Below are 16406 nucleotides of genomic sequence, written 5' to 3' on the forward strand. Positions count from 1 at the left end.
TCCGACACATAATTATTATGATGAAGATGTGAAAGAAGGTCATCAAAGCTTCCAGACGGCGATCTAAATTTAGAAGACTTAAAATATCCTCCTCAGATAAACCAGTAAATGTTTTGTCATGTTTAAGATACCATGAAATATTACCCTGCAATGATAATGTTTCTTGTTTGATATGAAAATTGCACATTTTCTCTGTAATGTTAATGAATTGTGTTTTAGAAGACATCTCATTACATTTTACTATAATATACATATGTCTGACATAACTGAATATTAGGTCTTCGATATTTTAATAACTCTAGAGAAAATTTAACATTAATGTGAACCCAAATGAAAAGGCAAAAACTCCAATGTTCGATTGAAGGATTAGCATTATCTGTTTTATATAAAATTAAGAAGATATGGTATAAGAAATATAGAATTAAAGCAATTCAAGAGAGAGTGATTGATGTTAGTTTCAAAAATAGTATGACAAAATTAGATACAATTTCTATAATACATATATATCCACCGTTTTCTAGTGCAAAACTGTTCTAAAATTTAATCATTCCTTATGTTTATTGCTGCTGTACTTACGGTTGAAGTGAGTTTTCTGTATTTGCTATGCTGTAAAAAAAAGTCGACAAAACAATACACGAAAGATTAAAGACTGAGCAGCACGACAAATTTTCCAATTATTTTTAGAATAATGATATTTGATACTAGCTCAGTTCGAATTTGTTTTTATCGATTACTTCAATATAATTATACAATATTTGCAAATGTGAATGTAGTTGCACGATTATCAATACCAATAATAGACAATTATTTGAAACAAAATATTTAAAAAAAAGTTTTATTGATGAAACGCGTGTTTTGTTTCTTGTGCTGTTATCTGAAAATTCTATTAGAGGATGCATCAAAGAGGATACTCTAATTTAAGCAATAATTCCGGTGTGTCACAAATTAAAATGGTTATCATATATTTAACATTTTATTTTAAGTATTACCTGATTATATTCCGTTTCAATTTTTAAATGAGATACTATCGTGTATATTGAAAAGTATACCACTGTATCACATATTCATTATTAAATACAAAAGTGTAAAATAACTATACTGAAATACTATACAATAATTATACATCACATGAATATAGGTTTTATGTATCTTATTAGTAGTTTTATAGATTTTTTCAGTTGAAAGTACATCATAAGTATTTCATTGATTAACTACCTTACGTACGCTTAGATCTTAAGGGGAAAATCAAATATTATAGATGAATAAAATTGATATGGTTAGGTATTATAATTTTTAAACTAACATTAATTTGACAGATTTTGGGGTTTTCTGTTTTATCGAAGGGATGTTACTCAACAAGTAATTCTGAATATCTCACCTTATCGACCATTATATTGGAAATTGCTCTTCCTATTTCAAATATATAGCTGGGAACAGAAGGAGGTGTAAGGTGAAGGAAAATGAACCAGGCAGGTAGAGCCACTTGTGATAAATCACCAATAAATTTGGGTTCAATCAATCGAATGAATGCTGTGACTGGTTTTTTCAAATCTTCCAATTCACCAACCCATACATTAGCAACTTCTGCACCTTCGGGAACATTTTTCAAAAACGTTGAATGGGCCTGCTGAAAAAAAAAATGATGTCTTGATCAGGTAACAAGTACAATATTTTCGGATTTAACATAATCTTACAAGCTGATGGTTCATTGTCAAAGTAAGAAAAAAAAAAAATTTTCTTCTGAATTATGTGAGTTCAATTGATAACTTGTCATCAACATATTTTTTTTTTAGATCTTAATAAAGCTATTCAATTTATTCATTTCTTCAGAAATTGCTACTTTGATATTTGAGCTAAAGTGCACTTTTAACAACAATGTGTTGACCTCTAGATGACCCTGTATTAGGTATTTTACTATTTGATGACATATATGATAGAATCTCAATATCAGTTATGATTGGTCTTCCTTTATTCACGCATACAAAATGAAAATATCGCTTACAAGAAAAAGAATCACAAATAGAATTTATACCAAAAACTTTGGCGATTTAGTCTGTAATTTATATATATATTTTAGCAAACAAGTAAAAAAATGAATACATATAATATAATATAAATATAAAAATGAAATGAACATTAAATCTTTTATAAGATTTTAAATGGGCAATTCGATGACAATTTTACACGAAACACCGAAACATATAAAATCCCTGTAATAATTAAAAAAAAAAGATCATTACTGATTGTCAAGGTGACAATGACATTAACGGCTCTGTAAAAAGTGCGTAGCATTTTGGAATGGTCTTTGACTGATCTGACTGGTTCCCTTGGGTAGCTTCAGCTAAGCAGTCAGCATTCATTTGCTGACTTGCTAATTGTACGGCCATTTTCTTTTAAATTTACTGTTGTTGATATGAAGATTACGAAACACAAAGGTTTTTTAATCCCAAAACATAGATTTGCCATATCTGTCACAGAGTTTGCGAATTTTTGGTTTTCATTGGTCTTAAAAGTCTCCATAAATATTTAAACATGAGAAAATCACTCATCCAGGCATCAATAATAAATCATTTTACCAATATTATAACTATCATCCATATGTAAAAGTAAATCAATTGACAAAAAAATTACTTATTTTATTACATAACAAAGAAATAAATGTGTTTTGATAGAAGGAAAATCATGCTATGATGAAAATTAATATAATTTTTCATAGTGAAATATTTTCCCACAGTAAGAATTTTATTTACTGTTTTATGCACTTTAAGAGTTACACCTTACACCATGTAAGGAAAGCCTAAGTGACCTCTTTTATTTGTTTTGTTTTGACTTACAGGTGGATCACCTTTCAGGTTAACGAGATCTAAGGTAAAGCTCAAAGTAGTACTACCTCTTCAGGAGAGTACTTATGTTTGGTAGAAAATATCTTCAAAAAATGTTTGTCCAAATTTAAATATTCTGATGAAAAGATTTTGAAGTTTTCGAAATAATCTGAATAAATTTTCTTTGGGTAGAAGAGATGAAAAGATAGTTTTGTTTTTTTTTCTAATCTTTTCAGATATTGTAGGTCTTAGATTTACTTGTAATCATGCATAAACGGTGAATAATAATGGAGTATACAATATTTTAAAACAAAGCCCTTTTCTTGCAAAAATTCATAGTTAAACAAATGCTTCATATGCTGGAGACTCATTAAAAAACTCATCATATTTTGTACAAACGCTATTTTGATTCATAACAATGACAAAATTTTAGTGCTGCATGCCAATTTTCACATTATATAATATTATTTTTCTAAACATCATATTCCATGCAGATGTAAAGCTGAATGGACCATGATAAACCTCCCTGCATTGAGGAATTTAACAACTTAATAAACTCATATCTGTATATGGAATCTAAAAACAAACAGATGGACGGGGATTGTCAGTCTTTATATAGACTAACTTATATAGCTATAAGAATCGTAATGTTTGATGATTGACCTAACTATCTTGATAAAATCTTTACTATGAAGGGTAGGTGTAATAATTGCAGGGTAGATTTACTGTTATCATTACATTAATCTTATTCACATTGACGAAATTTGGTTTGTGCACTTTACCTAAGCAAACATCACCTATAATTACCCAACCGAAAAAGAGCTCCTGGCCAAATGGCGTGCCCTTCGGTCCTGTCAACTGTTTATACACGTGGTGCGCTTCTAGGACATCTCTGCCAATTAAAAGTTGAATGTCTATATTCGGATTCAAATCTAACATTTGATGAGCTATCTCCTGTAAATGGGGATAGGATTTTGCTATATCGGGAGTCGGAATTTCTGATTTTTCGTCTGAGATTGCACTGCATTCTATTACTGTGTTTCAAGTTTTCCATTACCAGACAATGACTCAATTATCAGACTTTCTGCGCATCTACCGCTCATAATGGTGCGCCCAGCGCAAGATGACATAGTATACTGAGTGGCTGATGTATTTATACCTAACTGATCGAACAGCTCTGTCTTAGCAAGAGTCCTGTTACTTTGGTCGTCCAATATAGCGTACAAATAAACGGCTTTATCTGGGAAGTTCTTCAGGTACACATGGACCTGAACGGTTTTTTCCACATGATTTACCACTAAATCCACATAATGACGTGCACTTGGATCACAACGTATGATCATCAGCATTTTGCGATGTTTCAGATGATTTCTCCCCGCCGTCAGGAGAATTAGATTTTGCAGAAAAATGCATAGCGGTAATATGACAACTACTTCCACAATGTTCACATTTAACTGTCACGGTACAATTTCTTGACATATGTGTTGTCGAATGACAGCATTTGAAACAAATCTTATTGTCCTTCAGGTATGATATTTTCTACGTTCTTCATAAGTCTTTGCTTTGAAAGCTCGACAAGTATTCAAATTTTGATTGGCTTTATGAATAGGACAACGAACAGCCTCTTTCTCTTCGTTCTGTTTCAGATTCACATCCGTTTTTCGGTTAAAAGCAGACGTTGCGCTATGGTTAACTTTTCGAGTATCATTTGTTTTTTTTTAGAATATGTCGTTTCAGTATTTTTATAAATAAAGGCAGGATCGTTTTTGACAGCACTAACCTCTCTGATAAATTTCACAAAATACGAAAAAGGTGGAAATGGTACATTGTTTCTCAGTTTGTATTGCATTGCGATGCGCGTGTTGTCCACTTCTCTTGTATACTGTACGGTAATTTTTCCACGATTAGTAAAACACCAGAGGAAGAGTCGAAATATGACAATGAATTCGAAAATATCTCATTCTCCTTCGAAGATTCGATTTGTGTGAGTATATCCAATAGTTCATAAAGTCGACTATGATCCTTGTTTGTTAATTTTGGAAACTTCTGTAGTTTTGTTTTAATTGCCTCCTCTACCATCTCCGGTCTACCATAGCGTTCGTCGAGGCGCTCCCATATACGACAAAGACCAGTATTTGGATTGTTCACATTCGACGCACGAATATTTTGCGAAAACTTAGAAGATTCACGGCCGAGCCATTTTACTATTAAGTCCATTTCTTCGAAAGCCGTAACTGAGAGTTCTTCTTAAATACTTTTAAAAGTAGCTTTCCATGAAGCGTAAGTTTCCTGACAGTCATCAAAGTTCTGAAACCTAGAAAGTAATAAATCTTTCTTTAACAAGAGTGCATACGCTGAAATGTCTCGCCTTCTTAACTAATCACTGATATTATGTTGATAGTCCTAAATAAAAAGCTTTATTACAACTGTCACATAAACTTAACATTAACCAAGAAAACTAAACATTGACCAATGAACCATGAAAATGAGGTCAAGGTCAGATGAACCATGCCAGGCAGGCATGTACAACTAACAATTCTTCCATACAACAAATATAGTTGACCTATTGCTTATCATGCTTATAGTTCAAGAAAAACAGACCAAAACACAAAAACTTAACACTGACCAATGAACTGTGAAAATGAGGTCAAGGTCAAATAAAACCTGTGCGACTGACATATAGATCATAAAATATTTCCAAACACCAAATATAGTTGATCTATTGCATATAGTATTAGAAAAAAAGACCAAAACTCAAAATCTTAACTTTGACCACTGAACCATGAAATGAGGTCAAGGTCAAATGACACCTGCCAGCTAGACATGTACACCTTACAATCATTCCATAAACCAAATATAGTAGACTTATTGCATACAGTATAAGAAAAACAGACCAAAACACAAAAACTTAACTATAACCACTGAACCATTAAAATGAGGTCAAGGTCAGATGACACCTGCCAGTTGGAAATGTACACCTTACAGTCCTTCCATACACCGAATATACTTGACCTATTGCTTATAGTATCTGAGATATGGACTTGACCACCAAAACTTAACCTTGTTCACTGATCCATGAAATGAGGTCGAGGTCAAGTGAAAACTGTCTGACGGGCATGAGGACCTTGCAAGGTACGCACATACCAAATATAGTTATCCTACTACTTATAATAAGAGAGAATTTAACATTACAAAAAATGTTAACTTTTTTTTCAAGTAGTCACTGAACCATGAAAATGAGGTCAAGGACATTGGACATGTAAGTGACGGAAACTTCGTAACATGAGGCATCCATATACAAAGTATGAAGCATCCAGGTCTTCCATCTTCTAAAATATAAAGCTTTCAAGAAGTTATAGCTAACGCCGCCGCTGCCGTAGCCGCCGCCGGATCACTATCCCTATGTCGAGCTTTCTGCGACAAAAGTCGCAGGCTCGACAATAAAAACTTAGTCAAGTCGAACACTACAGACTGATCATGTTTTGGTGGCAGTTGTGGCTGAGTAAATTCAAAATCAGCTGCACACGGATTTATGGTTTGTTTTGTTTGAACTTCTGGTTTTATATCTTCAGCTATCGATCTATCCAAATCATCAACTTCATATTTCGGCAAATTCATTAGCGTAGGATTCATGTTAAAATGGTTCCGAGATGCCGGGGTATGCGAACTTAAATTATCAAGATTCTTCGGAATAACTTGTGGAACATTGTTATTCTTGTCTTGAGTTCTGAGTTGTTCTACTTCTTTAAATTGTTCATTCACACATTTCTCTTGTTAGTGTCATTTTCACTTTTTCTAATGGCTCTTTGTCTTCTTGTAACGACAACGATCTTTTATCGCTCTCGGCCTCTTCTAAAACTTTGACCTCGACCTCTGCGACTGCGGTATCTGTCTGTTGTTTAAGCAGTGCTAAATCTGCATCAACTTCAGCCTGTTCATGATCCCTTAAAGCCTTAAGCTGTATTTCTAATTCACTTAATCTTGCTTTTTGCTTAATTAATTTTGTTTGTTGCTCAAAATATTGTAACTTTATTCGCATCAGCTGTTACACGTTTCTGAGCTATAACCGAACTCGAAATAGATCCACTTTTACCACTATTGTTTGAACGGACAGACTGCATAGGAGCTACTGACATTGTTTCGGCTGCGGTTAATTTCAATGTCTTAATTGGTTGTATTGTATTGTCAATTATTTCAGTGCACTTTTTAAACTCCTTCTTAAAAGCGGATAATGTTTCATTACACTGTCTTCACTATTTTTGCGTGTTCAAAACTGAATATAATTATCTGAGTTTTCACAATATTTTTCACGGAACTTTTTCTCTAGTTTGCGTAGAGGTTTTAACTCCTTCGGGCAATCTGTAAATTCTTCTAGTAAATTTTCAACAGCTTCCCACGACCCGTCAATTCGCTTAAGGTACTTTACCTTGCGTGATTCATAAAGATCTTGATCTTTCTCTGTCATCTTATGTTCATGTGTCGTCTCAGACGGAAGGGGTTGTGATTGTGCCATTTCGTAAAATTGTTTGTAGGAACTACAATGTCTGCATATTATTCTGTATTAAACTACGCCGACTCACAATCTTTTTACTGTTCTGCCTCAGTGCATAGTATAACGTTAACCATAAGCCACAAACAGGTATAATCATTTATTCCGAAATCCACGAAACAATGAATTCTACATATGTGTGCTGTGATATTGGTAAAAAGCTACAAAAAACAAAAACAAAAACCTTAGCTAACTCATCATACTCATGACTGCAAAAATCATAAAACTAACTGTTCAAATCTATGTCAAATCATTCAAAAATTATAGCACCAAATGGCTTTCCGTACATTTTGTAAAAACGCTGACATAATTAATGATAATCATATTTCACGTTTGGTTGATATACAAATATACAAAGTTTATCTTAATGAGAAAACTTATTTAAAACTATCACCATAATATCATTAATAACTATGAATTATAAACTTACATTGTGCGTCGCCGTAGTTTTGATACTTTTAAATGCGTGTGCCCACGATTATGCTTTCAATTTAGGGAACAATAAATGATGGGGGAAAGAAACGAACTTCAAAGCATAACAAATCTAACACTCAAAAAAGTTCGGGAAAACGTATGAAAACTGATATAAGTTCTTTTAAACAATAAAAAATTAACACTGGTAACAGTACAATTGCATTCAATCAATTTCACCTCTGAGATCTAAACTTAAGTGAAGTGTCTGAAACTCTGGAAAATACATTGGAGAGAAACAAATTTATTTCGTACTTTGATGTTATATATAGTAAAAATACTTTTACTAATCCCCCTTTTTAAATAAATTCAATGTAGGAAATGGTTTTATGTTCAAATTTATATAAACACAATTACAAACTGTCTAAAACTTATTTAACAAACATAATAAAATTATGATTAAATCTAGCATCTACGTTTATTTAATTTAAAGAGAGTACATCGGTTTAAAAAAAAATATCACTACTAACAAAGTGCGAATGAGACACATGATTGATTTGTTCAACAGTTTAATCTGCGGTAACGTGTTCCTTTATTCTGCTTCCCATATTCATCGTCGTTGATAAGCGAAGTTTTGCATTAAGTTCCTATACAGGCAACACTATCAGATTTATAAATAGAAAAACTTGTATATCAACGCCGAAACCTGAATATTATAAAAAATTTTGTAGTCCCCTAGGTCATGAAGCAAGTTCTCGATTTGCACTTTGTACACAGGGTGAGGTTTAGGTTGTTTATCAAATTCTTGATTAGCTATTTTGTCCAAGGAACAATGTGTGACTTGCACATCAAAACTTGGTAAAACATTTAAGTCAGATGAAAGATTTTTCCCTGATTATGATAATAAAAATTTTTAACTTGTGGTCTTTGTCTTGCGGCATGATCTATCAAGCGTAAGAAGCATTATTTTTTTTTCTCATTTTAATTGTACTTGAAAATGATGTTAGGAAGAATGAGAGCAACACCAGAGTTCGATGTTTATATCCAAAGACGAACGAGGATAAATCTTTTGCAAAAAGAAATACCTAAAAGCAACAAAAACAAACTTACAATACTTATGCATTATCAACCAAATTGGTGCTAAAGGAGACAACCCATAACATGAGAAAAATAGCTGTGAAATAAGTATTGGCAGTGTTAAAATCAATTTGAAAGGTTTTTTTTCAAGAAACCGTCTTGATGAGTGACAAAATTATTGTATTGGAAGGTGACTTTAATAAAATGTTTTTGTATAATTGTCAATTGTTCTTTCGTTGTATTTTTTCATATGAAAAAACAAATTGTGTGAATTGATTGATCTTTTTTCAGTTCGTGACGTCATTCTATTGTTGTACCCGTTCTTTATTTCAGTGATAGGACTATCATTTACCTTTAAGAATCAATTATGCTACCTTCAACTGTCCAATATTTGTTAAGAAAGAGATGGGTTATTCTTAAAAATATTGGACAGTTAAAGGTAACATAATGGTTTCTTATAGCTAAATGATAGTCTTATCACTGAAATAAAGAACGGGTACAACAATAGAATGACGTCACAACAATGTTTTGAATCTAATGTCTTCTATATGTTTACTTGCTTGATTTTTATAAAAGTCTTATAACAATTCATTAAAATTCCTAATTACAGTCAGCTAATGTTCTCATTCATGTATACACAACATCACTTTTTATTCATAAGAAGATAACATTTCTGACATCTAAAATCACTTTATTAGGTACTGAACATTTAAAATACAAAAATTCTATAATTCAAGCATTACTTGCATTCTGAGCAGATGTTTATACTTATGCCTTAATTTATCACTGTTCTCATCAGTTACTTACATCATTTTCTGTGACTATCTTTTTTATCTTTTCCTGTTACTGAATTCTTCCTTTTTATTGAAAATAAAAGTAGAAATAATGTCATTACATTGTCCACATCAGATTGTCTAAAGACAACATGTCATTTATGAAATATGTGTGTGTGGTTCAATCTTTAGTTTTCTGTGTAGTGTTTTGATGACTGTTGTAGTTTCATGTGTAGTGTTTTGAGGACTGTTGTAGTTTTCGGTGTAGTGTTTTGAAGACTGTTGTAGTTTTCTGTGAAGTGTTTTGTGAACGGTTGTAGTTTTCTGTGTAGTGTTTTGTTTATGATAGATATTATTTTGTTCACTCACTGTAGCATACAAATCATACCAAAAAAAACTATGTATTTTTTGAAAATTGTAGGCAAATTTTATACAAATTATGTATATGAAATTATAAATTAAGGCTGAATAGATGCCATGTCTTTCAGCTACATGATGACAATGTCAATATATAACCATGAGGCGTCATAGTTAGTCCAAACTCTCCATGGATGGCTGCAAGACCAGATCGTAAAGTGTATCATCCATCTAGGGTACCATAGTTTTGGCCTGTTGGAAATCAAATGCCCAGTGAAACCATTATTTGTTATAGGTATCAACACTGTGCATAAGAATTTTGAATACTAGTTGAGGCAATCTAGACTTAAAAAATGTAATGGACCACAATATGATCAGTGAGGCATAAAAAATATACTGGGCTCTCCGCTAACATGCTGAAGAAATAAGGGTAAAACTCTAGGCAATTAATTATTTTTGACAGGTTTATACATGGGAAATAGTGATTCTTTAAAATGTGCTTGTTTACAAATGACAAAAAAAAATGGTTGGAAGTTTTAGCATAATTATAGAAAAGTATTTTTTTAGCAGGCCAGATTTTAATTTTTAATTTTGATTTTAATTTTTATCAACGCCATTCTTTACCTAATGGACCTCTAAATAAAGTAAGCATATTAGCAACAGTCCACAGTTGATTGATTGTGCCCATCATACTAAGGGGAATTATTTTGTCGAAGAGGTAGTACTCCTTTACCCTACGGATATGTCTTTTAATATGTATTCTTAGCTTCGCTATGGTTTGTGTCTCTTCCACTTCTTGTTTAGTGAATTGACCATAGCTCATAAGAAAAGGAGGAGTTTTTTCTGTGATGAACTTAAATTGTAAAAGTTAGCCACAAATGAATGTAGGAATTTGATTTTTCTGAACTTTTACCGAAATTAGATGTGTATACATTAGATTTTTGATTAAAAAAATCTAGGCCATCAAACTTGTTTACCAGATATATGGGATTAAAATAGTTTAAAATAATATACTGTATATAAAGGGGGATTTTTTGTATGAACCAAGAACAAAATCTCTTCTATTGGAATTGTTAACTTGTTTACTATGTGATATGTTGAAGCTATCAAGGACAGCATACTTCAGGAAATATGGGTTATATGTTGGTTTTTTTGCGTGAACCCCTGAGGGTTCACGCATATATATTAGTTAGAAATATAGTCTATGGAGGAATATTCGGAAGCTATATTATTGTTCATTCGGAACACCTATTCATCTTATCTGTATTAGCTTCCTGCAATTAAGAGTACCTCCATACGGTGTATCTAAGATATTTAAAACATGACAATAAAGAATTTCACAGATCGCTAATTCACTTATCTGATATATGATAATAAACAATCTATAGATCCTTTTCAAACATGTATATTTATTGTAAAGCTACATTTTATGCATTGCAAGGGTTTAATTACTGACGTGTTTTTAATATATGTGACTTAACATCAAGAATTCCATTATTATGGAATCGTTCACTTTTGTACACTTCGGTATCTAAATAGAGAGTGGTAAAAGGGAGGGTCAGAACACGGAAACACGTGAAATAACAAATCGAAAAAACGTTGCACGAAAAAAAAACACTCTGGAAAAACGAAACCAATGAATAAAATCGTAAATATTAAAGAAAAAAGTACCAAAAGTTATTACTCAGCCGTTCTTGGAGATCATGCAGTCATTATAAATGGACATGGCGACCCTGCATTTGGTCACCTTTTAGCGTCCGTTAGTTGCATCCGATTTATCATAGTAATACAATAGGCTATTAATAAATATCTTGGGACCAGTTAATTAGTTAATAATTTAAAACAATATATTTGGGTTGACTTTGAATTAGTCCCGGATTACTTTTTAATCAAATGCGGGACAAGCACGAGAAAATAAGAGTACCGACACGAAACACGGAAAATAATTTAGGGAAAACACAAAGCACGCACATCGAACCAAACACGAGAAAACGAGGAATAAAACGTCGAAACACGGAAACACTTGAAATAAAAAGGCCGAAAACGTTGCACGAAAATAATCCTTTACCACCCTCTAAATAGGCCATACTAGATGTCGACACCTCACATTAGAACTTAAGTAGATAGTCAATTTCGTTTGCAGGGTTAAAGAAATCTTCAGCTTGCTCTAATTTGCCTGTGAAGACCATAAAACCGTCATCCCTATTGACGGTGTAATTTGATGTTTTCACTCCATTGGAACTTATCTAAGATTTTAATTAATAGGGCAGACAGATGCAGATCTGTGCATGTTTGTTACAATGGGCGCTCCTATAATGTGTTTGTATAACACGTTTTGTCTTTTTTTTTTTAAAAACAACTTGTTTATATAATAACCACTGTCAATGAAAACTATATTGTCATTTTTTTCATTGATGCATAAAGTGGAAATAACCATCCGTTCTCTTTAAAAGGGAGATAACAAAAAAAAGCTAAATTTTCATTATAAAAATAGTTTTGGATTTGGAAAATATACATATATATATATCATACCTCTATTTTGAGTTTAAGCAGCATCCTACTGACCAGCAAACTAGCAATGCATACCAATGTATGTAAAATCCAGCATCCCATTAACCAGCAGTAGTCAACCAGTGTACCAATTCAGCCTTCTTCTGACCAGCAGCAGTCAACTTGTGTATATTATCATACTTCATTTTGTTGAGTGTAAAACTATTCAAAACAGCTGATTGCATTTTCAAAATGATTTTTGATAATAACAGTTTGAAAAATGAAATGCTATTTTGAGAATGATTCTAGTGGATATGTAGAATTTTAGCTTCATCTATGTAAATGTAGTAACTAAAAAAGAATTATGTTAATAAGAAAGAACATTATGTACTTTATCATGAAAAATGAGACTGTGACTGTTTCAATAAAAACATAATGAACATGGCACAGATGATTCTAGAAAAGCCCTTCATCAACACCAAATTTATAAAATTTGATTAGAACAAGAATGTGTCCATAGTACACGGATGCCACACTCGCACTGTCATTTTTTATATGTTCAGTCTACCGTGGGGTCAAAACTCTAATTTGGCATTAAAATTAGAAATATCATATCATAGGGAACATGTGTACTAAGTTTCAAGTTGATTGGACTTCAACTTCATCAAAAACTACCTTGACCAAAAACTTTTATCCTGAAGCGAGACAGACGGACGGACGGACGGACGGACGGACGGACGAACGGACGAACTGACGCACAGACCGAAAAACATAATGCCCCTAGGTGGGGCTTAAAAAAGGATTACCTGGTTTGTTATGCGATCATAAACCATTATTAGGTGATATTAAACAATTATTGACTTTTGATCAGATTGATACAAATAGATTATGGAGAGTTTTTCAAACGAGTAGCGTGATATGAAAACTTATCACTGAAAAAGATCAAAGCAAAATTTACGAAAAAATTTATCAACCTCAGATATACGATATTTGCTAAGGCCAACACCATACCACTGGGGTTGATAAAATCTGAAATTGGAACACTTTTATGATAGGTATTGATTACTAGTATTTCAATATATAATCTATTGAGTTAATCTATTGAGTTATATATATATATATATATATAATATATGTGTAAATCTTCATAAATAACTAAATAACTTGTTAAAAAGCTGCGGTCATCCAAAAAATTATATTGTTTACTTTGTCAGACAAAAAATATCTGACCATAACCATGATAACATAACAACATGTTGTACAATAAGCTGCTTCGCATCAAATTTTAAGTTTTAATTATTTTTGCAGACTTAAATAATTAACAAACCAAGAATGTCACCTGATTTTCTTTCTCATGCATGTGAGTTGCTTACATGTAGTTTAAGTCGAAATGATTTACCTCTCCACAGATTCAGGTTTTCGCTCTGGGACCGTTGCCCCATTTGTTTTGGGGTATTTAGGTTTTTATATACCTCTGATATTTTATTCTCAAATAAATATATATCTCAAAGGTTCGTGAAAAAAAAACCAAGCAAAAAATGATAATCTGGTAGGAGCAATTCAACATAAATATCACATTTTGTAACCAGACTCAAGTTGGCTGCCACTTTTAGCAGCCAATCCAGATAGCAGCCACTTTTTTCCAGCAGCCAATTTTGATGATATGTCTAAAAACCCAAAAATTATAACAGAGTCAAACGTTCCAAAAATCTCAAAATCTAAGTTAAATGTAATTTAACAGCGGAATTCGACAATTTCACGGCTTGTAGTGATTCTCAAAGGATTTCAGTCCATTTTTAATACCAATAATGATAGTAGCCACCTTTTTTCGAAATTCTAGCTACCAATACGATATATATTGTTTTTTAACGTCTAAATGACCGGAGATGTTCAGCCTTTTTTGTTGGACAAACCAACTCCAATGACGTCAGTAACTGAAAGAACTTACTAACCTGATTTCTAAATCCCGGAAATCGTTTTATGACCCCTTTAAGCTGTCGTAAATTCTCGTTGTCGAATATAAACCATTATGTCAGTTGCATAATTCTTTATGTAAAATATAGTTTTATCAATAAAACAACATTTAAGATGTATTTTGTATGCAATATTTCTTAAATCAATAAAAAAAATATCCTAAGGGCTAGAAACATTTGAAAAATATAAATTGAAATATTTATGGAAAGCCCCCTTCTACCCCAAAAAATGTATAGTGGAAACCTACCAACTTTGAACGCCAATAATTTTCTAATGGAATGGGCCTAACTCCCAAAAAATCATTCCAGTGTGGCCATCCCCAAGTTATTACCTTTCATTTGAGCCATGTCCGGTGGCGAACTTTACCGTACGGATCTGGCGAGGCTTACCGAAAGAATGTAGGTTGTATACGTATTTTTTTCCTTAATAGCAACTTTGAACGCCAATAATTTTCGAATGGGCCTAACTCCTAAAAAATCATTCCAGTGTGGCCATTCCTAAGTTATTACCTTTCATTTGAGCCATGTCCGGTGGCAAACTTTACCGTACGGAGCTGGCGAGGCTTACCGAAAGAATGTAGGTTGTATACGTATTTTTTTCCTCAACAGCAACTTTGAACCCCAACAATTTTCGAATGGGCCTAACTCCCAAAAAATCATTCCAGTGTGGCCATCCTTAAGTTATTACCTTTCATTTGAGCTATGTCCGGTGGCAAACTTTACCGTACGGAGCTGGCGAGGCTTTCCGAAAGAATGTAGGTTGTATACGTATTTTTTTCCTTAATAGCAACTTTGAACGCCAACAATTTTCGAATGGGCCTAACTCCAAAAAAATCATTCCAGTGTGGCCATCCCCAAGTTATTACCTTTCATTTGAGCCATGTCCGGTGGCGAATTTTACCGTACGGAGCTGGCGAGGCTTACCGAAAGAATGTAGGTTGTATACGTATTTTTTTCCTTAACAGCAACTTTGAACCCCAACAATTTTCGAATGGGCCTAACTCTCAAAACATCATTCCAGTGTGGCCATCCCTAAGTTATTACGTTTCATTTGAGCTATGTCCGGTGGCGAACTTCACCGTACGGAGCTGGCGAGGCTTACCGAAAGAATGTAAGTTGTATACGTATTTTTTTTCTTAATAGCAACTTTTAACCCCAACAATTTTCGAATTTGCCTAACTCCCAAAACATCATTCCAGTGTGGCCGTCCCCAAGTTATTACCTTTCATTTGAGCCATGTCCGATGGCGAACTTTACCGTACGGAGCTGGCGAGGCTTACCGAAAGAATGTAGGTTGTATACGTATTTTTTTCCTTCACAGCAACTTTGAACCCCAACAATTTTCGAATGGGCCTAACTCCCAAAAAATCATTCCAGTGTGGCCATCCCCAAGTTATTACCTTTTATTTGAGCCATGTCCGGTGGCAAACTTTACCGTACGGAGCTGGCGAGGCTTACCGAAAGAATGTAGGGTGTATACGTATTTTTTCCCTTAACGGCAACTTTGAACCCCAACAATTTTCGTATGGTAAAGTTCGCCACCGGACATGGCTCAAATGAAAGGTAATTACTTGGGAATGGCTACACTGGAATGTTTTTTTGGGAGTTAGGCCCATTTGAAAATTGATGGGGTTCAAAATTGCCGTTAAGGGAAAAAATACGTATACACCCTATATTCTTTCGGTAAGCCTCGTCAGCTCTGTACGGTAAAATTCGCAACGGGACATGGCTCAAATGAAAGGTAATAACTTGAGAAAGGCCAAACTGGATTGATTTTTTGGAAGTTAGGCCCATTCGAAAATTGTTGGGGTTCAAAGTTGCTGTTAATGAAAAAAATACGTCTACAACCTACATTCTTTCGGTAAGCCTCGCCAGCTCCGTACGGTAAAGTTCGCCACCGGACATAGCTCAAATGAAAGGTAATAACATGGGAATGGCCACACTGGAATGATTT

The sequence above is a fragment of the Mytilus californianus genome, unplaced genomic scaffold (assembly GCF_021869535.1).
Source record: "Mytilus californianus isolate M0D057914Y unplaced genomic scaffold, xbMytCali1.0.p SCAF_5, whole genome shotgun sequence".
Lineage (NCBI taxonomy): Eukaryota > Metazoa > Mollusca > Bivalvia > Mytilida > Mytilidae > Mytilus > Mytilus californianus.